Source organism: Polypterus senegalus, chromosome 3 (assembly GCF_016835505.1).
Source record: "Polypterus senegalus isolate Bchr_013 chromosome 3, ASM1683550v1, whole genome shotgun sequence".
NCBI classification, from domain to species: Eukaryota; Metazoa; Chordata; class Cladistia; order Polypteriformes; family Polypteridae; genus Polypterus; species Polypterus senegalus.
This window is the reverse complement of record NC_053156.1, coordinates 68590182-68611748: the sequence shown is the minus strand read 5'-3', so window position 1 is coordinate 68611748 and position 21567 is coordinate 68590182. Positions and strand designations below refer to the sequence as shown.

General features: G+C 37.5%; 1 protein-coding gene across 17 annotated transcripts in view; it reads right to left on the bottom strand.

The window, feature by feature from the left end:
• epb41l2 (erythrocyte membrane protein band 4.1 like 2) overlaps window positions 1–21567 on the bottom strand; it is a 336181-nt gene that overhangs the window by 197574 nt on the left and 117040 nt on the right. For 14 of the 17 annotated variants that reach the window (XM_039747452.1, XM_039747454.1, XM_039747449.1 and 11 more), the window contains exon 2: window positions 13771–13937. The exons of the other annotated variants lie outside the window; for them this stretch is intronic. The gene's annotated coding sequence lies outside the window, so the exon portion shown is untranslated. The remainder of the gene's footprint in view (window positions 1–13770; window positions 13938–21567) is intronic. 17 annotated transcript variants of the gene reach the window in all.

The following is a 21567-nucleotide window of genomic DNA, read 5'->3' as shown; positions in this document are numbered from 1 at the left end:
TTATATTGAGGATTACTTGTGTTCGGTTCTGTGTATTGTCTTGTATTTACCCCCTTTTATTGACACCCACTACACGCCCAACCTACCTCTTTGAACTGCCTTTCCCAAGGTTTCTTCCATTTTTTTCCCTACAAGGGTTTTTTTTGGGAGTTTTTCCTTGCCTTCTTTGAGAGTTAAGGCTGGGGTTTTCAAAAGGCCTGTTCAAGCCCATTGTGGCACTCCTTGTGTGATTTTGGGCTATATAAAATAAACTATTGTATTGTATTGTATTGTTTAAAAAACATAGGAAAATGTTTCTTGTTTTTTAAAATTCCATCCATTCCTATTTATTTAACTGCTATCTATATAGCACTGCACTCTGAATTCATGTTCCTGAAAAATATTTTATTTTTAATACAGCATCTATTTTGCTACAGACTTGAATTAAAATAATGTATGCAACTATTTATCTTTAATCCAAGTTGATGTTAGTATGATCAATCTCCTCGAACATTAATGTGACATTCCCCTCAAACAAACAAATTTCTCTATTTCATCTAAGCATAAATACAAATTGTCAGGTTGCTTTTGAAGAGATAGAAGTAAAAAATAAAATAAAAGTCATTTTGTAATATATTCCTAGTAAGCTTATATCAAAGTAAGTAGGGGGATTCAATGTCTTTGCACAGTTTAGGCATATTAGTTGAATATCTCTAAAGATTTTAGAAGAAACATATTCTTTGGAAAATTTGACAAGTCGACCCCATGCAAAACCTACATTTGTTTCTTTGATCTCTTTTTACTGGATCTATTAATTGTGTTTTTCAATGGGATTAGAAAAAAAAATCTGCACTTCCAGTAACATCCAGATTTTATTTAGGATATCTGGGTCACTCTAGGCTGCAATGCGCTCTGAATGACTTTGATGTGACCGATCATTGCAGCAAGCTATGAACACAGATAAAATTACAATTGCATAGAAAGAATACACTATAAAAGAATACATGATCATTTGCATTTCACAGTTAACAGCAAGGTCATACCAGGGACAAAAGATAATTTTTCTTCTTTAAATCTCAAATTGTATTCATTTCAACTCTATGCACAATACCATATCATTTTACTAAAATGTTGTGAATTTACAAAATATGAAATTCATAAAGCAAACAATAAATTATAAATATAAAACGAACCTTAAATAACAAACTCTTAATACAATCAGAAAGTCTAATTACATTTATTTATTTAGCAAATGCTTTTATCCAAAGCAACATATAAATCTATGTAATAAAAGAGAAAGAAACTGAAAAATTTCAAAATTTCATAAGTAAATAAGTAAAACCTAAAAAAATGTGGCACAGTGGTTAACCATGCAGCCTTACAGCAACATAAGGACCAAGGTGACCCTGGATGGTCTCTGAATGTAACAACTATAACAATATCTACAAAGCTGGTGTGCATTTACTCATGAAGATTAGGTAAACAGAGTGCAGTCTAAGTATTTGTAAGGTCAACGATTGAAGTAGTCAAAACAACATCCTAAATACCAGAAGTGTATAAAATTTAAAGAAAGAATAATGCTCTACTGTAGGTTAAGGCACAAAAGCAGCACAACTGAACTACAGACTTTTCATTTTCAGAAACTGGAGAAGGTTACAGAGGTTTTAACCATGATAAGAAGAAAAGATAACCATTCCAGCAATAGCCTCACTTGTTCCACTGGACCTGACAATGTTTTGCAGCACAGAATATCATTTTAGTAGAGCAGGAGGAACCTAATCTAATTCTGTGTTTAAACAAGTGGGAGTAGAATCAAACCTTTTAAATGTAGGTGGAACCGAGATTAGATAGATAGATAGATAGATAGATAGATAGATAGATAGATAGATAGATAGATAGATAGATAGATAGATAGATAGATAGATAGATAGATAGATAGATAGATAGATAGATAGATAGATAGATAGATAGATAGATAGATAGATAGATAGATACTAATCTACTAAAATGAACAAAACCATTTAAAAAGACTGGTGATGTCTCAAAATATGTGAAGTATCATTTAATAGGCATTAAAGCTCTGTATGTATTTAAGCTCTGCAGTGAACAAGTTAAGATCACATTTGAAGTATCCAATTCAGCTTTGCATTAGAACTTGAATACAGATAGGTAACCAAATGCATACCCTCACTACATATCCTACACAAACTGGTTTATCATTATCATCATCATCATCATTAGCATTTTTGATCTTTTTTTCCTGGTAAGGGTTGTGGTATTGTGTGATCTTGTGTGACCTACCGATCTTCATTCTCTAGCCTTTTTTAAAGAACATTCAAACACTCCCCGGACAGTTATGACATATAATATTCCCACCCTGCACCTTTGTCTTCTCCAAGTGTGCCTTGCATTGTACACTTCCTGAGGGAACCATCTAGGGGCATCCTAACTACATGTTCAAACAACCTCTACTAAATCCAAAGATATGACCTTTCAACTCTCCTCATTTAATGATACCCAGTAGGGGACCAAGAAACCCATATTCTGGTAGTACCTTGTACAAGATAACACAGAGTACACCATCATAATATTTTCTTAACTCCATAAAGCACACATAGGCACAATTGGCAAACTCCCATAAGTCCTAATATATCTATGTTATGACAAACAGTTAGTCTACAGTTCTCCAGTCGGATGGAATTGACATTACTTCTCAATAACAGGGGTCAAATAATGAACTCAGTCCTAATATAGTTGATATACTTTCCCAAATAGGGTGATGACCGATCCTTGAGTATTTCAAAAACATACTCTCCCCCCTAGTTTAAAAAAAAGGGACGCACCCCACATCTGATAATATTGAGGCACTGTTTCAGTATTGTTTTACCTCTGTGTCCCAGTGTTGATGGGCGATTTAAACAAAAAACACTACAACACCCAGTTCTTTCAACATTTCCAGTCAAATCTTATCCACCTTTGCAACCTTACATTTATGGACCACTTTAATCATTGCAGCATCCTTAGCCACAGAAATAACATACAACCACATTTAATGCTTCAGACATTGCTTCCTCCGGGGCTTAGGGATGTACTCTGGGTTAATGTGATTCTCAAAGTGTTACTTAACAGTTTTTTTAACACTTACTGGCAAAACCCACTACCAAGTCTTGCAGTGGGACCCAGGATTCCAATTTCTCTTTGGTTTTCTGAGGACATTCAGGAGGGTCAACTATGGATATAACTGTTTTATGTCTCCATAGTCCAGTCTGCTGTGTGTAGCTCTAGGAGCACAACATACTTCCATAAAAACTCAAGGCCTAAGAATCACATGCTCTTCCATGCCAAGATCATAACCTTAGAAGGGTACCAACAAATTAAGGATACTCAAAGTTTTGAATTGAAATAATTTCATAGGCACCTCTTACAGGTTCTCAAAATCCATATAGGCTCAGAAAGTAAATATACTGTAGCATCATTCTTTCAGCTACACTAAACAACACACACAGACAATAGTGAAAAATAAGGAGAAATGCAATAAAGACAAGGCATAAAGCAGTTTTTGCACAAAGATTTGAAAAAAATTGATAATTATTTATTCAAGCTCCAACTTGGCCTAATTAGTATGGTATGTGGTATAAGAGAACACACAATTGTCAAAAGATATCAAAAGGATAGGAAAGAAAACTCTACTAACTGTGACAAATATCTCTTCACAATAGTAAAAAAAAAACAATTCTTTAGGCACAGTTTAAAGAAGTTAAAGGAGGAAATCATGTGGAAACACTATTAAAAAAATAAAAAGCAACAACCTGGCAGAGGACTAAAATACCTTCAGGCCAAAAGGTAATAGCATTATGTTGTCAATTGAGAAACTGGGACGAACATCTTATTTGAAGGGTTAAGTCATGAAAGACCTTGAGGAGACAGCACTTCTCTACCCTGACACCTACAAGCAGCAGAAAGACTATATATCTAATTTAAGGGGATTATGTTTACCCTTCATTAAAACAAAGTTGCTAAGTTGTCTTGTAGCCACTTCAACATAAATATGGAAGCCACAATGAATAGAAACAGCACTCAACTCACAAAGAGTACAGTATAAATGATGTAATTTTGAGGAATACCAGTGTGAGCATAGCATGCTGAAAATCCACTATTTTCAGCTCCTTAATAAAGCATTAACAAACATCTGTGCTGCCTTTTGCCACACTAACCCAGGTATGACGCTAAGTTAATTAAAAGAAGAAAAAAACAAACAATCATACTCTTTAACAGACCTTTTATTACACCATCACCCACCCCACACTGAACACACACCTGGCTACTAGAGATATTGCAGAGTTGTAGGATATAAGATGAATTAAAGCAGTGAATGCTTTAATCTTGAGCAAACAGAGATTAAGAAGACAAAAAACAGAAGATTTTATAATTATTAAGGAAATAACTAATGTGCAAGCCACCTGCTACTTCAAAGTAAGTTCTCAAACAAAAACCATGAGGCTACAGATGGAAGCCAGAAAAAATTTGTAAAATGTTATAAACTTTTTCTTTTCTTTAAAGTATTGTGGAAACAAATGGCCTAATTATACAATGGAACACAAGACATTGGGGACTTCAAAATCTCAGCTCAAAATTATGTTAAAAATGTAGGGGGTCTAACATAAGCAGAATGTGCCATTTGACACTAAAAACCATGTTCTTTGTAAAAATACTTTAACCTTTAAAAAAATAAAAGAGGGCGATGATCCTAAAGTTCATATGAAACAAACACCATTTAATTTCCATGTGTGACTAACCAAAGTGTTTTTGTTCTTCCTTTGTCACTTTAATTTTTGCATTTACTTTAAAAGAAAACTACACTTCCTTTCTACACAGACATACCAGAAAAAGCCTAATCATGACAAGTATGGAAGTTCACAAATGTTTCTGATCTATAATTTTAAAGAATTTGCACAAAATGAATTGTGCACTTTGACAAGACATCTATTCATCTCCGGTCCTGTTCAGCCTATATACATCAGACTTCCAATACGATTCAGAGTCCTGCCACGTGCAAATGTTCGCTTATGACACTGCTATTGTGGGCTGCATCAGGAGTGGGCAGGAAGAGGAGTACAGAAAGCTAATCAAAGACTTTGTTAAATGGTGTGACTCAAACCACTTACACCTGAACACCAGCAAGACCAAGGAACTGGTGGTGGATTTTAGGAGGCCCAGGCCCCTCATGGACCCCGTGATCATCAGAGGAGACTGTGTGCAGAGGGTATAAGCCTATAAATACCTGGGAGTGCAGCTGGATGACAAATTGGACTGGACTGCCAACACTGATGCTCTGTGTAAGAAAGGTCAGAGCCAACTATACTTTCTTAGAAGGTTGGCGTCCTTCAACATCTGCAATAAGATGCTGCAGATGTTCTACCAGACGGTTGTGGCAAGTGCCCTCTTCTACACGGTGGTGTGCTGGGGAGGCAGCATAAAGAAGAAGGATGTCTCACGCCTGGACAAACTTGTAAGAAGGCAGGCTCTATTGTAGGAATAAAGCTGGACAGTTTGACATCTGTAGCAGTGCGACGGGCACTAAGCAAACTCCTGTCAATCATGAAGAATTCACTACATCCACTGAACAGTATCATCTCCAGGAAGAGGAGTAGCTTCAGTGACAGATTTTTGTCACTGTCTTGCTCCGCTGACAGACTGAGGAGATCGTTCCTCCCCCACACTATGCGACTCTTCAATTACACCCAGGGGAGTAAATGCTAACATTATTCAAAGTTATTGTCTGTTTTTACATGCATTTTAATTACTCTTTAATGTAATATAGTTTTTTGTATCAGTATACTGCTGCTGGATTATGTGAATTTCCCCTTGGAATTAATAAAGTATCTACGTATCTATCAAACTGAAAAAAAACGACATCTAAAAATCTGGCACCATATGGTACTGGTGTCCTAAATACATGTCAGCAATGGTAGCTTTCTATTTTATCTCAATGTCAAGTCTTTTGTTCAGTTTCTTTTGCTCTCTCCATGAAACCCTAACAGGTTAAAGTGCATGGACTGGAAAACTTGAGGGCAGGTATTTTAGGAAGACACAAATATGCAGAATATGAAAATATTCCAAATTATGAAAACATCCAAAATTAGAAATAGTTCTGGTCCCAGGTAGTTTGGATTAGGGATTCTCAGCCTGAATTTTTTTGGCTGCAAATGAATACAAATTGTGTCATGAGAAGCCTTAAGAAGCTATATTATTCTGATAAAAATTTGATAAAATTATTGTTTGTATAGTACATAAAAACATGTAGAAATTTTGTGATACTAAAACTACTGTACTAAAAATGTTTTTAAGGTTAAAAAGGGCAAATATACTCATGTTTAAGTTCTCCCACAGATAAGTCAGGGCTTGATTTTACCATATAATTTCCGGCATTTTATAATGTCGGTTGTATAAATTGAATACGGAAACCTCACGCTATAAGAGATTATGATATGCTAACACCCACCTGAGAGAGTAACCACAGATCACGCTGCCTTTTATCTCCTATGCATTGTGCCTGCGTGATCACATGTTTGCACTGTTTAGTGTTTTTTGTATCTCACACCCTCAAATACCTTTATCGTAAGAGCATCCCTTATCTATGATGGAGCGTTCAAACAGAAGAAAATATGAAGCTGGTTTTAAATTGAAAGTCATTGAAGTGGCAAAAGAAATTGGTAACTGCACTGCTGGAACAAAATTCGATGTGTCTGAGAAACTGGTTCGAGATTGGAGGAAAAAGATGTAAAAAAAAAATTAAGTGTCGTATTTTTCAATGGGTGAATAAATCTGGTCTGATTTTATGATTGATTTTTGGGTTTCAAGACCCATGTTATAAACAAATATACTGTATATGATAGTAAAATAAAGAATCATAATTTTAATCTATACTAATAAAAGGCAAAGCCCTCACTGACTGACTGACTGAGTCATTCATTGAATGACTCACTCACTCACTCATCACTAATTCTCCAACTTCCCGTGTAGGTAGAAGGCTGAAATTTGGTAGGCTCATTCCTTACAGCTTACTTACAAAAGTTGGGCAGGTTTCATTTCGAAATTCTACGCGTAATGGTCATAACTAGAAGCTATTTTACTCCATTTACTGTAATGGAGTTGAGCTCGAAAGTCGTGGGGGGCGGAGTTTCGTGTGACATCATCACGCCTCCCACGTAATCACGCAGTACGTAGAAAACCAGGAAGAGCTCCAAAAACCACTGAAGAAAACATTATATAATTAAGAAGGCAGCGAAACAATTAGAAGCGAGCGAGTGACATATAAAACCATATTCAGTGGCTCACATGAACTGACGCAGTGCGCAGACAAAAAGCAACAGTTCCAAAGAGTGCTGAACAAAAACCGAATTACACTGCTACGCTCAAATAGACAAACCACATTCCGTGGCGCAATAGTAGAGGCTTCGCCTCTAGCGCCGGAGTCCGAGGTTCGATTCCCGAGAGGGGATGCACTGAGTATGTACGCGCTTCCCGATTCATTTTAACCTAGCATCTCCTTGGTTTAAGACGTATGAAAAAATATGCGATTAACGCAGAAAGATAGATCACCAATTGAAGCTTTATGAATAATGGATACTTTATTCGCGATCAATGATTGTTTTGGTAAAGCCATACTCAGTGTATTCATTAGATGAACGGTAAAAAAGTAAGAGCGAGGGGAGGGTAACTTATTGAGGCACGCAGGCAAAACCACAATAGCACGCAGGCTTGATGTACTGTAGTGCACGTCAACTCGATCTGAATTGCGCGATCACATTTGAAAAAATATATCTTTTCAAGTTCTATTTAGTCCATATGTGTCAAACTCAAGGCCCAGACCACATCCGCCCGGCGTAATTATATCCGCCCCGAGATCATTTTATATATTATTGTTATTAATGGCCCGGGGATATGAAGCGCTGGTAACACAATAAACTACAGATCCCATAATGCAGCGCTTCAGTTGCCTTGCCGAACACTTACCGCGTTAATCAAGTCTTGCTTATGATGCTGCAAGTTATTGCGAAGCTTGCCCACACGATGCCGAAGAGAAAAGGTGATTCTGAACATAGAGCCTTTAAAAACCGATGGGAGGCTGAGTATACGTTTACTGACATTGCCGGAAAACCCGTGTGTCTCATTTGTGGAGCTAATGTGGCTGTAATTACAGAATTTAATCTAAGACGGCACTATGAGACAAAACATCAAGATAACCTGAAAGACCTGAATGCAATGCACAAGATACAGAAAGCAGAAGAGTTAAAGAAGAATCTGACACTTCAGCAGACGTTTTTACCGCAAAATCACAAAGTGATTTCAAGTGAAGCTACTTTTATGGGAGACACAAATGCACCAGTGCAACTTGCCCCACATTCCCTGTTGCCAAGTAATGTTGAACCAAGTCGGCACAACGGTGTTCCCAAATACGCACTTTGCCGATAAACTGAGCGCACTGCGCACTGAGTTTGCACGGCGCTTTGGTGACTTTGAAGAACAAAAAAATAATTTTGAGTTCTTTCGCAACCCATTTGCCGTCGATGTGGAAACTGCACCTGTACAGATTAAGATGGAGGTGATTGAGCTGCAGTGTAATGGCACACTGAAGGCAAAGTACGATACTGCACGGCCCGCACAGTTCATTCACTCCATTCCCGCAAAAATGCTCCAGCTCTGGCTACATGCGGCTCGAACCTTGTGCATGTTTGGTAGCACATATCTGTGTGAGAAGCTCTTCTCAGTCATGAAGACTAACAAAACAGGCCATTTAATTATTTAGGAATTTTGATTTTGTACAAATAATGTTTTCATTTTTCTTCCTTCATGGATTCTGGCACCCCCAGCAACAGTTGCTCGCACCCCAAAGACTGTATGTATATATATATATGTATATTGTGAACGCTGGCCCCGGCACAGACGTACGGACAACATATTTTGCACCCACATACTGTTTATTTACAATATTGATAATATAAAAGTCACGTGCACTCACGAACCCCAGTGCTGCTGGCACTGAATCCCCCAAAGTCCAGGGCCCACAGTTTCTGTGCCTTGCTTCCTGGCCGCCTCCTGTCCTCTCTCAAGCTCCGTCCTTCTGCCTCCCGACTTCCACCACTGACTGGAGGGAGGCGGCCCCTTTTATGGGAAGCCGGATGGGCTCCAGCTGCTTCCCGGCACTTAACGGTGGCCACACCCCTGTGTGGCGGAAGTGCCGGCTGCACGCCCGGAAGCCGTCCGTGTCTCCCCGGTCGTCTTCCCCCCGGCACTTCCGTGGACCACACGGGATAAACCGGCATCGGGGCACCGCCTGGCGGTGACCACGGGCCCCTACAGGATAGGGCTTCCATGCCCACGACCCGTGGCTCCCAACAGAACCAGGACGTACGCCCCCTCGCGGTCTGGAGGAGGCACAAGCCCTCCTCACGTCCTCCTGGGCCCGGCCGGGGACCACAATATATATATATATATGTGTGTGTGTGTGTGTAGATATGTATATATATATATATATGTATATATATATATATATATATATATATATATATATATATATATATATATATATATATATATATATGTGTGTGTATATATATATATGTGTATATGTATATATGTATGGATATGTATATATATATATGTTTATATGTGTGTGTGTGTGTGTGTATATATATATATATATCTGTCATATATATATATATATATATATATACAGCAACACTCATCACTCACAACAGTGACAAAACAATTACATTGACAATCATGTTACGTTATTTTCAAAATGTTTCCTTTTCTTTTCATTGCTTCTTTAACACACTACTTCTCCGCTGCGAGGCGCAGGTATTTTGCTAGTAATCTGTATAATTCATTTATATAATATTATTTGTGCATTTAATTTTGCCATAGATCTGATCAAAACAGTTTTGTCAAGGGGAAAGATTTGAGTAGGGCACCAAAACAGGCAGAGTCACCTGCTGTAAGGGTTAATTTTATGTCTGCTCTTTCCTCAGTGAGGGAAAAATTCAAAGGACTACCGTGTTTCCATGAAAATAAGACCTACTCCAAAAATAAGCCCTAGCATGATTTTCAGGCTGCTCTGTAATATAAGCTCTACATCAAAAATAAGCCCTAGTCAAGATTGTCAGCTGAAAAGTAAGGCGCCTAAGGCCAGGTTCATACTTAAAGTGATGTGACGCGTGTGCCTGAAACATCCATTAAATTCCGAGGACACCTTGCCACAATATCTCTGAAAAGGATGTTTCATGATTATATCCATCAATTCAGCGATACGCCCATCCCAGCAGCATTGGCGCAAGACAGAAACAAAATCTCTGGACAGGGCATCAGCTCATCGCAAGGTGAACACAAGCACACACATACACTGGCATCATTGTAGCTTCACCAAATCCCCAAACCTTCATTTCTTTGGATGGAAAACTGAGCACACTGTGGAAACATGCAAACTCCAGGCAGGGAACACAAGGGACGTGACTCCCTGTAAGACAGCAGCGCTACCGTGCTGCCAACGTGCCACCCAATATGTGTAACTGTTAGCAGTATTCATTATTTAAACAAAGTTAACGATTTATCTGTAAAATGTAACATACATATTTTTAATACATTTCATCATGAAAGTGATATCAAGTATAAATCTAAGAATTCTAAATGTGCAGAGAGCTAGAATATTATAAATTTAATGTGTTCTGTGTGGTGATCTATTACTGCTTGCCGCTGCTGTCAGGTCAGGAGGAAGAACCAGAAGTGAGTAGCAATTTAACAACTGGTCGGTTTTAAGATGATGTTTACAATGGACTGCTTTAATGATAAAGTAAACTACAAGGTTAAAGTTGAAATTTCCATTTTAATCACAAAATAGACATTTTTATTATGTACTTTTTTTTTTCTCTGTGGCTCAAATACACCACTGTACATTCTTTCTGATGGTATTGTAGAGGTGCAAAAAAAAAAAAAAAAAACGGCACAGAAGATGGTATGTGAGACTTTTAAAATGTATTGTGTCATTACTTTGTGGAATATGCAACGCTTGAATATCAAAGCACCATGAATGCATTTGTATGTCAGCATTTTGCTTCACCACATCGAACCATTCACCAAACATCGAAGCGCACACCTCGACCCTGGAGGATCCTAAAAGGATGGAGTAGCAATAAATTCAGGCTGAAATTCAGGGTTTGAATGTGGAGAGATAAGACGATATTCCAGAAGATGACATTATTGTATTTAGATAAATGTTTATTGTTGTACATGAATAAATATAAGATATCCCCTGAAAATAAGCCTTAGTGCATCTTTTGGAGCAAAAATTAATATATGACCCTGTCTCATTTTTGAGGAAACATGGTAGACAAGCATTGTGGGCATCAACAGGAATGAGCCCTATTGGTTTTCTAAATAACCTGGGAACTTAACAGGAAAATTACAGGGAAGAAAAAGAGTGAAAGGAAAGATAAAAAGACTAGAAGGTTGAAGAACAAGATTGATAAATAAAAAAGACATTATTTGTCCCCAGACAGAAATCTACTGCATATCAATAGAAGTGCCTCACTTTGTAGTACTTTTCCTTTATCACACTTCAAAATAAATGGGGAGGTCACGGTTACCTTAGGCCACTGGCTATTTTCAAGTATGTTTCTGCCACTATATATTGTGACCTCTGTTTTGCCACCTGAACATGAATAAACAAATGTCCAAAATAATGTCACATTTAATGACATAATTATACAATTACAAAATACATCCTAGCTGCCCCATTGGGCATGAAAACAGAAATCTGTGTCTATCTGATTAACTAGTTGGTCCACTTCCCATTATCTAATATCACAATGCCAAAAGCAACCAGGCAGTGCTCCTATTCATCTCCCAAAGCCTTTCTTATTTAGGTATTCTGTCAAGTCATCCTCTTTCTGTTGTGCCTCTGTCCTATGTCCCTTTTGCCTCTGCAACAATTTTGTAGCTAAGCAACTTCTCATAATATATTAGAAGTTAATTATAACACCATTCAATACTAAAACAAAAAGTGTCAGCCTTGAGCACTGACACTGGTAACAGTATGAATGCTCCTTTACCTTTTGACCCAGAGAGCACAACAGATGTTTTTTTCAAAAAACTATTTAAAATATTGGCTTGTCAAATCACAAAACATGATCTACTTTCTATCTGTTGCAAACTGGAGAGTCTCAACCCATCGTTGCTTTTGAAAGGACTAGACCTTTTTTTAGAGGCTCCTCATACACCATAAAGCAATTGCTTCATCTGTTTAACATCACTAGTTTCACATCACCTTTCTATTTCAACTTGTCACTAAACTACCCCTGTTTCACTTTGTCTGGAACATGTTGATCAATTTCAGAATAAACATACAGGTATATCTTCAAAAAACTGTGCAGCTAATTAGGTAAAATATGTAATACATTATCTTAATACTGGTTCTGTTTAAATAGTCAAAAGTAAATTCAAAAATCAACTCTTTTGTGTTTATTAAAAATTTACATATTGTCCCAACATTTTTATAACAGGGGTTATACATAATACATGCATATGTATATAAATACATATTTCCTTTGTAATAGTTTTATAATCTATTACAATCTATCTTAGAACAATTATGACAAAACATACCTTTCAGCCCTCCACAACTTACCAGTCTGTATTCACCTAACTCTTGAAAAATAACATCAAATTGAGTGTTCAAGGTATTCAAAATACCACTGTCTGCTGCACTTGGCAACTTATTTTATGTACCTGTGATTCAATAACACTCTCTCCTCTTTCTTTGTGTAAAACAAAAACCTTCACTAATTACGAACACTTCAACAGTTTAACCTCCATTGGCTTCAAGGATCAACTCCTTCAACCCTTTCTCATAACTAAATACTCTACATTCCTGATTGTGCTTCTCTGGTCTGTTTCTACTGCTACTTTTTGGAATATTGAGACCAACAACAGCACACATTATCCAGACATGGCTTCACTAGTGTAGTGTCGTGTATTATATAGCTTGAGCATTGATAACATGTATGCTATGACTCATAACATCCAATTAACCTTCTTAATCACTTCTTCATGGACAGTGATGAGTACAATAGAACAAAGTCATTTTCAAAAGGTATACTGAAGTTTAAGACCTCCCTTTGAATACAGTTAAAGAAAAATGTAAAACACAAACATACTGTATTAATAATGATAATAAAATGTTTTATTTTGCACTAAATTCAATAGCTGAAAGCCCCTGTGCAGCACACTGAGGTGGGCCCCTCCAGTCTACCATAACTGTTAGTAATTTATTTGCAACTAGATCCTAGGGGCCGGCTGGGCAGTGGTGTCTGCGACTGTGACACTATCAGATCACATGCTGGTGACTAACAAACCGGCTCTCCAAATGAAATTTGTAATAACGTTTTTGATCGCTTTATTATAGCTGCTGTAAGTTAGAAAAAATAAATTGTGGAAATGGAATGTGGGAGGAGTGGGCAGTAGTAGCAGTACATAAATATATGTAAGATGTGGACCCACTTACTTTTTTCCAAGACAACTTTGTGAAGGAAGATGATTAAAATGTAAGGTAAGCTAGAAAGTGGAAACTGTTCTGGGCTATAAAATGAAGCAATTTCAATTTGTAACAAATTAAAATGACAACACTGACTGAATTGCTATGATTTAACATTTACGAGTATGAATTTCAAAAACTGTTGATATCAAATCAAAGTACAAAAGTAACAATTATTTACGATAATAATGTATATTTACGCTATTCATGTGACGTCCTTCAGAACTTCTTCTGTTCACGTCCACTATGGCATGCCAAAGGTCGCCAAATTTGGGAATGTACACTTCTCTGTAACGCAGACTAGGACGTGTTGTGCCTCTGAGTCTCCGAACTCCGTAAGTCTAAATTCATGTAAACTGTCGGCCTGCTGAATACATAATATCATCATTAATTGGATTGGACTTGCCTGGTGATGGTGCAAACATGTCATTGAAACTGTGAGTAAATAACGCAATGAACTGTGCAAGTGATTTAAGTTATTAAATTTTTTTAAAAAATCTATATTGCCCCGACTGGGCCCCCCAAGCTCATAGGCCCTTGTGCTTTGCAAAATCTGCCACATTGCTACACCACAGATTATATTATTACTCAAAGACACTGAAGAATTTAAGATGCTAACAGAGGTTCAGCAAGCTTACCTGAGGACACCTTTAATAAATTCTTGCCAAATTCTAAAGAAGCTTTAGGCTTTTTACCTTGAATTAATTTTTTTTTTTATTTCAAACAGAATACTGCATCATTTGTCCACTTTGTTACACTGTTCTGCGCTTAAATGAAATAAGAATGAGCAGAAAATGTTGGCAAATTACAGTCTAAGTGTGGAAGAATTCTGTAACATATAGGAATAAGGAGACTGCAGCCTAACAACTTTGATAATTAGGCTCCTGGCTGAGGTATGTGGTATGCAATGTTTAGTTGAATTTCATCTTGCACAGTTTGCTGAAGAATTTCTCTTATCAATGGATGAGTTTGACTCTTTATCTGAAATTAAAGGGATCATGCCCAGGATTGGTTCCTGCCTTGTGCCCTGTGTTGGCTGGGATTGGCTCCAGCAGACCCCCGTGACCCTGTATTCGGATTCAGCGGGTTAGAAAATGGATGGATGGATATTCACAGAACAAAGCATATAAAATAATATTTTAACAGAATTTCCTTTTTACGGATAATCAAGCCAGGATAGTTTCATTTCTTTCATCTTCACTTCATTGTCTCAGAATACATATACTTACAACCCAGTAGTAGAACAAGAAGATACCGGTAGGTAGTGCTATGCATCCCTACTTTAGACCTCTGTGGTATTAACTTTTTAATCAGTGGCCTATTACACACCATATTACTTTTATATGGTATTTGCACATAAAAGGGTTGAATTCTTTGATAAACCTTCAAAAGTGAAGACAAAGTCCTTTATTAAAATTTATTCTTTTACTGATGCTCACTTAAAAACACAGTTTAACATCTAATGAAGAATCATTATATTTTTATAAAAAACAAGACTCCACTAAAATAAAATAAATGTGTACCCTGTACTACCATAACAGATTACTGAGCATTATGGTCAAGCTTGTTAATTTTTGTTTACATAGCCTCATCTAAATTGACAAGTACCCATTTACAACCAAGAAGAGTAGGTTATCACAAATTATGGGGTTTCTTCATTCATGTATAATTCCTTACTATGGTTTGACCAGATTTTATATCTCTTTATATCTCTTCATACCTTTCTGAAAAAAGCATATCTCTCTATTTTACAATGACACTTATTAATAGTTTCCTGAAAATAAAGATTTCTATCAAATGATTCACTCCTCTACAGTCTTTGCTAATTCTGCCCAATAAATGAACTAAACAAGAGGTTAGAAATAAGAGCAACAGCTGACAAATCAATGCTCTAGACCCAGATTGCCCTTGGCACTATCAGTAGCACAGCAATGTTTGAATTCAATCCCAGGGATACACAGCCTAATTATTTTTCCTGAAAGATCGCTTTGTTCTGGGTTAAACTGAAGTCACCAGACAGTGAGTTTTATGTACAATTCCTCCTGCCAGGTCATTAGCAGCCATTCAGGATTCAACAATGTTGCTCTTTGCTGATCCAACAGAAGATGTTGTTATAAGGATCACTTTCCAGCACTTGCAATCTCACATTGCACTGTGATGATGGTCAGGTAATATGGCAACAGCACACAATAATGGAAAGCAGATTTTTCAGCCCATTCATCTTTCCAAAGCTTTTCACTTTTTTGTTTACCACTATAAATTTTTCAAGTATGTGTGAAAAAACTGAGTCTATGAAATGCAATAGCTTCAAAAATCCAGATACTTCTTGAATAAAGCTGGCTGCTCCCCAGTACAGACTAAGATTCTATACACTGTAGTTGTTTTCACCAGAATCAGACAGCAGAAGATCAAGATGTGACAATACTGCCAAGATACAGCATTCTGTAGAATGATCCAATTCACCTAGTTGCTAATTTCCGGAATTTCACTTTAAATTTTCTTTAAATAAATTGTCAACAGCATAATATTAAGTCTTTTTTTAATTAATGGAAATATTCTGATTTACATTGTAAATTTTGTACCATTTTTTAACCTACAATATTACACAATAAATTGACACTGTGACCTGATGTGTTTATTTTTAAATGAAATCATGATGATATATAAAACATGCCAATATTTCAGATTTTATTCTCAAACTTGTTATAACCATAAATATACAGGTAGTTATGAAATTAATAAGTCCATTTGGTAGGAAAAACATGTCAACAGCCTATGCTTTCACGTGACAAACTAAAGATCTACCCTTTGATAGAAGTAAGATATATAAAGATAAATAAACACCTCTCTACTGCATTTTAACTATAAAGACATACAAAAAAGCTCAAAAATGTGTGCTGGATGCTTTAAAAGTGCTCAGCATCAGAAATGTAATGATGTCTTAGGTCCACTAGGAGGCAACGTAGCCAGAAGGGCAAAGTAGTCACAAAGTGAGAGAGAGAGAATAAAAATTTTAAATGTCAGATGGCAATGTCAACAGTCAGCTCTAAAAGGTAGGTTCCTGGTACCTGCTGGGTTAGGCCTGCTTGTTTTTTTTTTTTTTTTTGTGAGCTATGTGAATTCTCCTCATCTCACTCCCTGGAATTAAAACTTAATGTCATTTCTATATCCAAGCACTGGTGTCTCCTTGTCTATATCACATTTGAAAAGCGTGTTATAATAATAATATACTGTGTCAAGCATTACCTTGTAAAAGGAAATTCATTTCCTATTTCTTTTAGCAGTATCACACTGATTTTTATACATTTTCAGACAATGAAAAAAAAAAACACTTTTGTATTAAAAAAAATAAGGCTATATAGTGTTTCACCTTTGTAATCAAAAGTATCTTTTCCTAATGGTAGGAAAAAGAAAAATCTTTTAATGTAAAAGATTAAAGGGAACACATCTAAAAATATTTCATTATAGAGAGGTCACAAAAGAATAGGATGAACCTCTTATTGTATACTGAAGTATGCTATTGTGTTTATTTCTGTGCATGACATTAAGCAAGACATCTGTTTTTATGCTCAGTAATTGCTGACTCCAGGACACCAAATGGATCAGAAGCGATGCAAGAAAACTGACCCAGTTCATAGGTGATTAATGGCAATTTTTTTCATTCTATGAGGAAGGAATGCAAAAATGTATTCACCATAACAAACTGAAATACATTTACATACTGAAATTAAAAAAGACAAACTGGTGGCACAACCTATGAAAATCTGAGAATAAGGTATCATTGATCCTCAAAAATCGATTGGTCAACATTCCGTTAAGATAGTATATTTGTCACAAATCAAATCAATAGTTTCAGTTAACCAATAGCTCCTAGAACATTCTTACAATACAACTGTAAATGCATATTCAATGCATCCAAATAATTTACCCTAGCACTGCAATTTGGTGAAATACAAACTGCAAAATTTCTGTGTTAAAATAAATCTCTGAGTGGGTCACTTGCCAGTGCTCTAATGGCTGATATATGCAAACAGCAGACACTTTACATGAATCAAAAGCTAAATAAATATAAATTAAAGATTTTAATGGAGACATCATTGAACAAAAGCACCTTTATGAACAAGATGCTATGAAAAACATTCTCTTATTTGTTGTGAGGACTGCATCACAGTTGCAATAAGATATTTGAAAAGATTTCCCAGAGACAGCCTTCAGCTCTGATTGGCAAAATTATAAGAACAAACTACGTAAAACATACCTCAAAATACAAAATGCTGTGCACATGTTTTTTTCTTGTAGGAAAAGGCTAGCAGAAGAAAAAGCAAAAGTATCAACCTTTTATGAATAGTAGCAGATGGGAGATCTCAGATATTGCCAGGTTAGTCCTGGTGAATTAGATGGTGAAATTATACAAAAAACACATGAAAGGGGTGAGCAGCACAATAGACCTGTTTGTCTACTTCATGCCTACCTACACGTATAATAGAGCAAAATGTAATTGAAGGATGTCTGCGCCTGTTGGTGGACGTCTCTCCATTCTGCAAGGTCTGAGCAGGATAAGATGGGGCCTCATGCATAACGCCGTGTGTAGAATTCACACTTGAAAAGTAACACATGTGCACGCGCCTGCTGCCCCACCCCAACTCCTCCCAGAATTACGCCTCTTTAAATATGCAAATCAACATAAATAGCCCTCAAACTCAGTGTTCTGTGAAAAGGCAAATGCAAAAGCACAGGGGAAAATAGAAGTTCAGCAAAAACCAAGTGAAGGAAATGAAAAATTTGTTGGTTTAAATCTATACTAATAAAAGGCAAAGCCCTCACTGATTAACTCACTCACTCACTCACTGACTCACTGACTGACTGACTCACTCATCACTAATTCTCCAACTTCCCGTGTAGGTAGAAGGCTGAAATTTGGCAGGCTTATTCCTTACAGCTTACTTACAAAAGTTAAGCAGGTTTAATTTCAAAATTCTACACGTAACGGTCATAACAGTCGATAACGGTCGACAACATCTGCCATGTTGAACTTTCTTATTTATAGCCCCGTCTTCACGAAATTTGGTAGGCGGCTTCCCTGCGCTAACCGAAACCGATGTACGTACTTATTTCGATGGTATGATGCCACTGTCGGCCGCCATATTGGACTTTCCAACGTCACTAATTTTCCAATTTCCCATGTAGTTAGAAGGCTGACCCCATCTTCACGAAATTTGGTAGGTGGCTTCCCTGCTCTAACCAAAACCGATGTACGTACTTATTTCAGTGGTATGATGCCACTGTCGGCCACCATATTGAAGTTTCCAATGTCATTAATTCTCCAACTTCCCGTGTAGGTAGAAGGCTTAAATTTGGCAGGCTCATTCCTTACAGCTTACTTACAAAAGTTAAGCAGGTTTCATTTTGAAATTCTATGCATAACGGTCAACAACGTCCGCCATGTTGAACTTTCATATTCATGGCCCCATCTTCACGAAATTTGGTAGGCGGCTTCCCTGCGCTAAATGAAACCAATGTACGTACTTATTTTGGTGGTATGACGCCACTGTCAGCCGCCATATTAAACTTTCCAGCGTCACTAATTCTCCAACTTCCCGTGTAGGTAGAAGGCTGAAATTTGGTACTTATTTCGGTGGTATGATGCCACTGTCGGCCGCCATATTGAACTTTTCAAGGGTCTTTGTTACTTATGGGCCCATCTTCAAGAAATTTTGTACGCGGGTTCCCAACGCTAACTGAATCTTACTTACGTACATACAGTGGGTACGGAAAGTATTCAGACCCCCTTCAATTTTTCACTCTTTGTTATATTGCAGCCATTTGCTAAAATCATTTAAAATAATTTTTTTCCTCATTAATGTACACACAGCTCAGTATTTAGTAGAAGCACCCTTTTGAGCTAATACAGCTATGAGTCATCTTGGAAAAGATGCAACAAGTTTTTCACACCTGGATATGGGGATCGCCTGCCATTCCTCCTTGCAGATCCTCTCCAGTTCTGTCAGGTTGGATGGTAAACGTTGGTGGACAGCCATTTTTAGGTCTCTCCAGAGATGCTCAATTGGGTTTAAGTCAGGGCTCTGGCTGGGCCATTCAAGAACAGTCACAGAGTTGTTGTGAAGCCATTCCTTCGTTATTTTAGCTGTGTGCTTAGGGTCATTGTCTTGTTGGAAGGTAAACCTTCGTCCCAGTCTGAGGTCCTTAGCACTCTGGAGAAGGTTTTTGTCCAGGATATCCCTGTACTTGGCCGCATTCATCTTTCCCTCGATTGCAACCAGTCGCCCTGTCCCTGCAGCTGAAAAACACCCCCACAGCATGATGCTGCCACCGCCATGCTTCACTGTGAGGACTGTATTGGACAAGTGATGAGCAGTGCCTGGTTGTCTCCACACACTGAGGAGAGGCAAGACACATGACAGCCCGCATGGAGTTTGCTAAAAGACACCTGAAGGACTCTGAGATGGTGAGAAATAAGATTTTCTGGTCTGATGAGACCAAGATAGAACTTTTTGGCCTTAATTCTAAGCGGTATGTGTGGAGACAACCAGACAGGACACAGAATCCATTACATTCGTGATATTACAGCTCTCTGAATAATTAAAATACTGAGATGCATACTTGATATCATTTTCATTATGATAGGAGTTAAAGCATGGTATTAAACATGGGAACATGGTGACGCAGTGATTGCTCATGCCTCATGCAAGATGCTTGCTTGGCCATGCATGAACTTCGATTAAATAATTTATTGCAGCAGTACTGTCTCTTTCAAACGTACTAACCCCCAATTCCAGTCCTTAGATTTCCTTCACCAAATACCAAATTGCCACACAATCAGCTCCGTAATAGACGTTAAGCCATCTGTAAGCATAGAATGCCGATTCTTCAAAACTTTTAAGGAACATTGAAATATCTTTGTAGTACATATTTAATTACTTTATCCGTCTATCCTTCCAGTGTTGCGCCAGCCCCAGCAAGAATACAGTGCGAAGCAGGAACAATCCGTGAACGGAGTGCCAGCTCCTTGCTAGCGCTGCAGCACCGTGTCCTCACATCTTTAAGTATTAACAATATAAATTATTTAAATGAAGTTAAAGTTTTATCTGCATAATATAATAAACATATTTTGCTGCATTTCATCTTAAAAATGATTCCGTCATCATATGTAAATATGCGCTTTGTAAAGTGGCTCAGGTTGTGCAATATTATAACTGTATCACAAGTTTACAGTGAGGTGATTGTACTTATAAGTACATAGCGTTCCACAAGGAGCACTTGATGGACTGATTGAGTGCGTTTATAGTTCTTGGGATGAAACTGTTTCTGAACCGCGAGGAAAGGCTCTGAAGCATTTGCCGTATAAGAGCAGTTCAATAGACAGCATGGCTGAGGCAGCGTGTGCTAGATGCTGTATACCGATAATTCTCTTTCCAGTCAGCTGCTGTAGAGCTGTGATTTCCCGCTCAGGTACAGTAACATAAATACTCCAAGTGGTGCAGTGCGAGTAATATAGAAAAAAATGATCAACTGTGGCAACCCCTAACAGAAACAGCTGAAAGAAGAAGAGGAAGGTGCAGTGACAGTAACAACGCTAAAGCTATGGTATTTAGAATAGCTTGACCAATCTGTGGACCATTATATTGTTACAGGTTAATTACAATCAGATGCATTAAACTAATAAACAATATGCAGTTAATTTCAGTGTATTTATAAAGCCGCATCAGGGATGTGGATCTAAAAAAGAAAGGGAAACCATACTGAAACAGTAGCACTGCTTTGATGCTGGGTGCCGCCAGTTTGCAAAACCGAGCGGAGAACTTGCGTACGGCAGGGTTGGAGCTACTGTGAAAATGTGCATGGCTTCACACCAAGTTTAGGTTTTTTACATCATGATTTAAACATGGAAACGTTCATACACAACATTTGTGTGCATACGCACCATTTATACATGAGGCCCCTGGAGAGGGGTCAGTGTATAAAGGGAAGGACCAGAG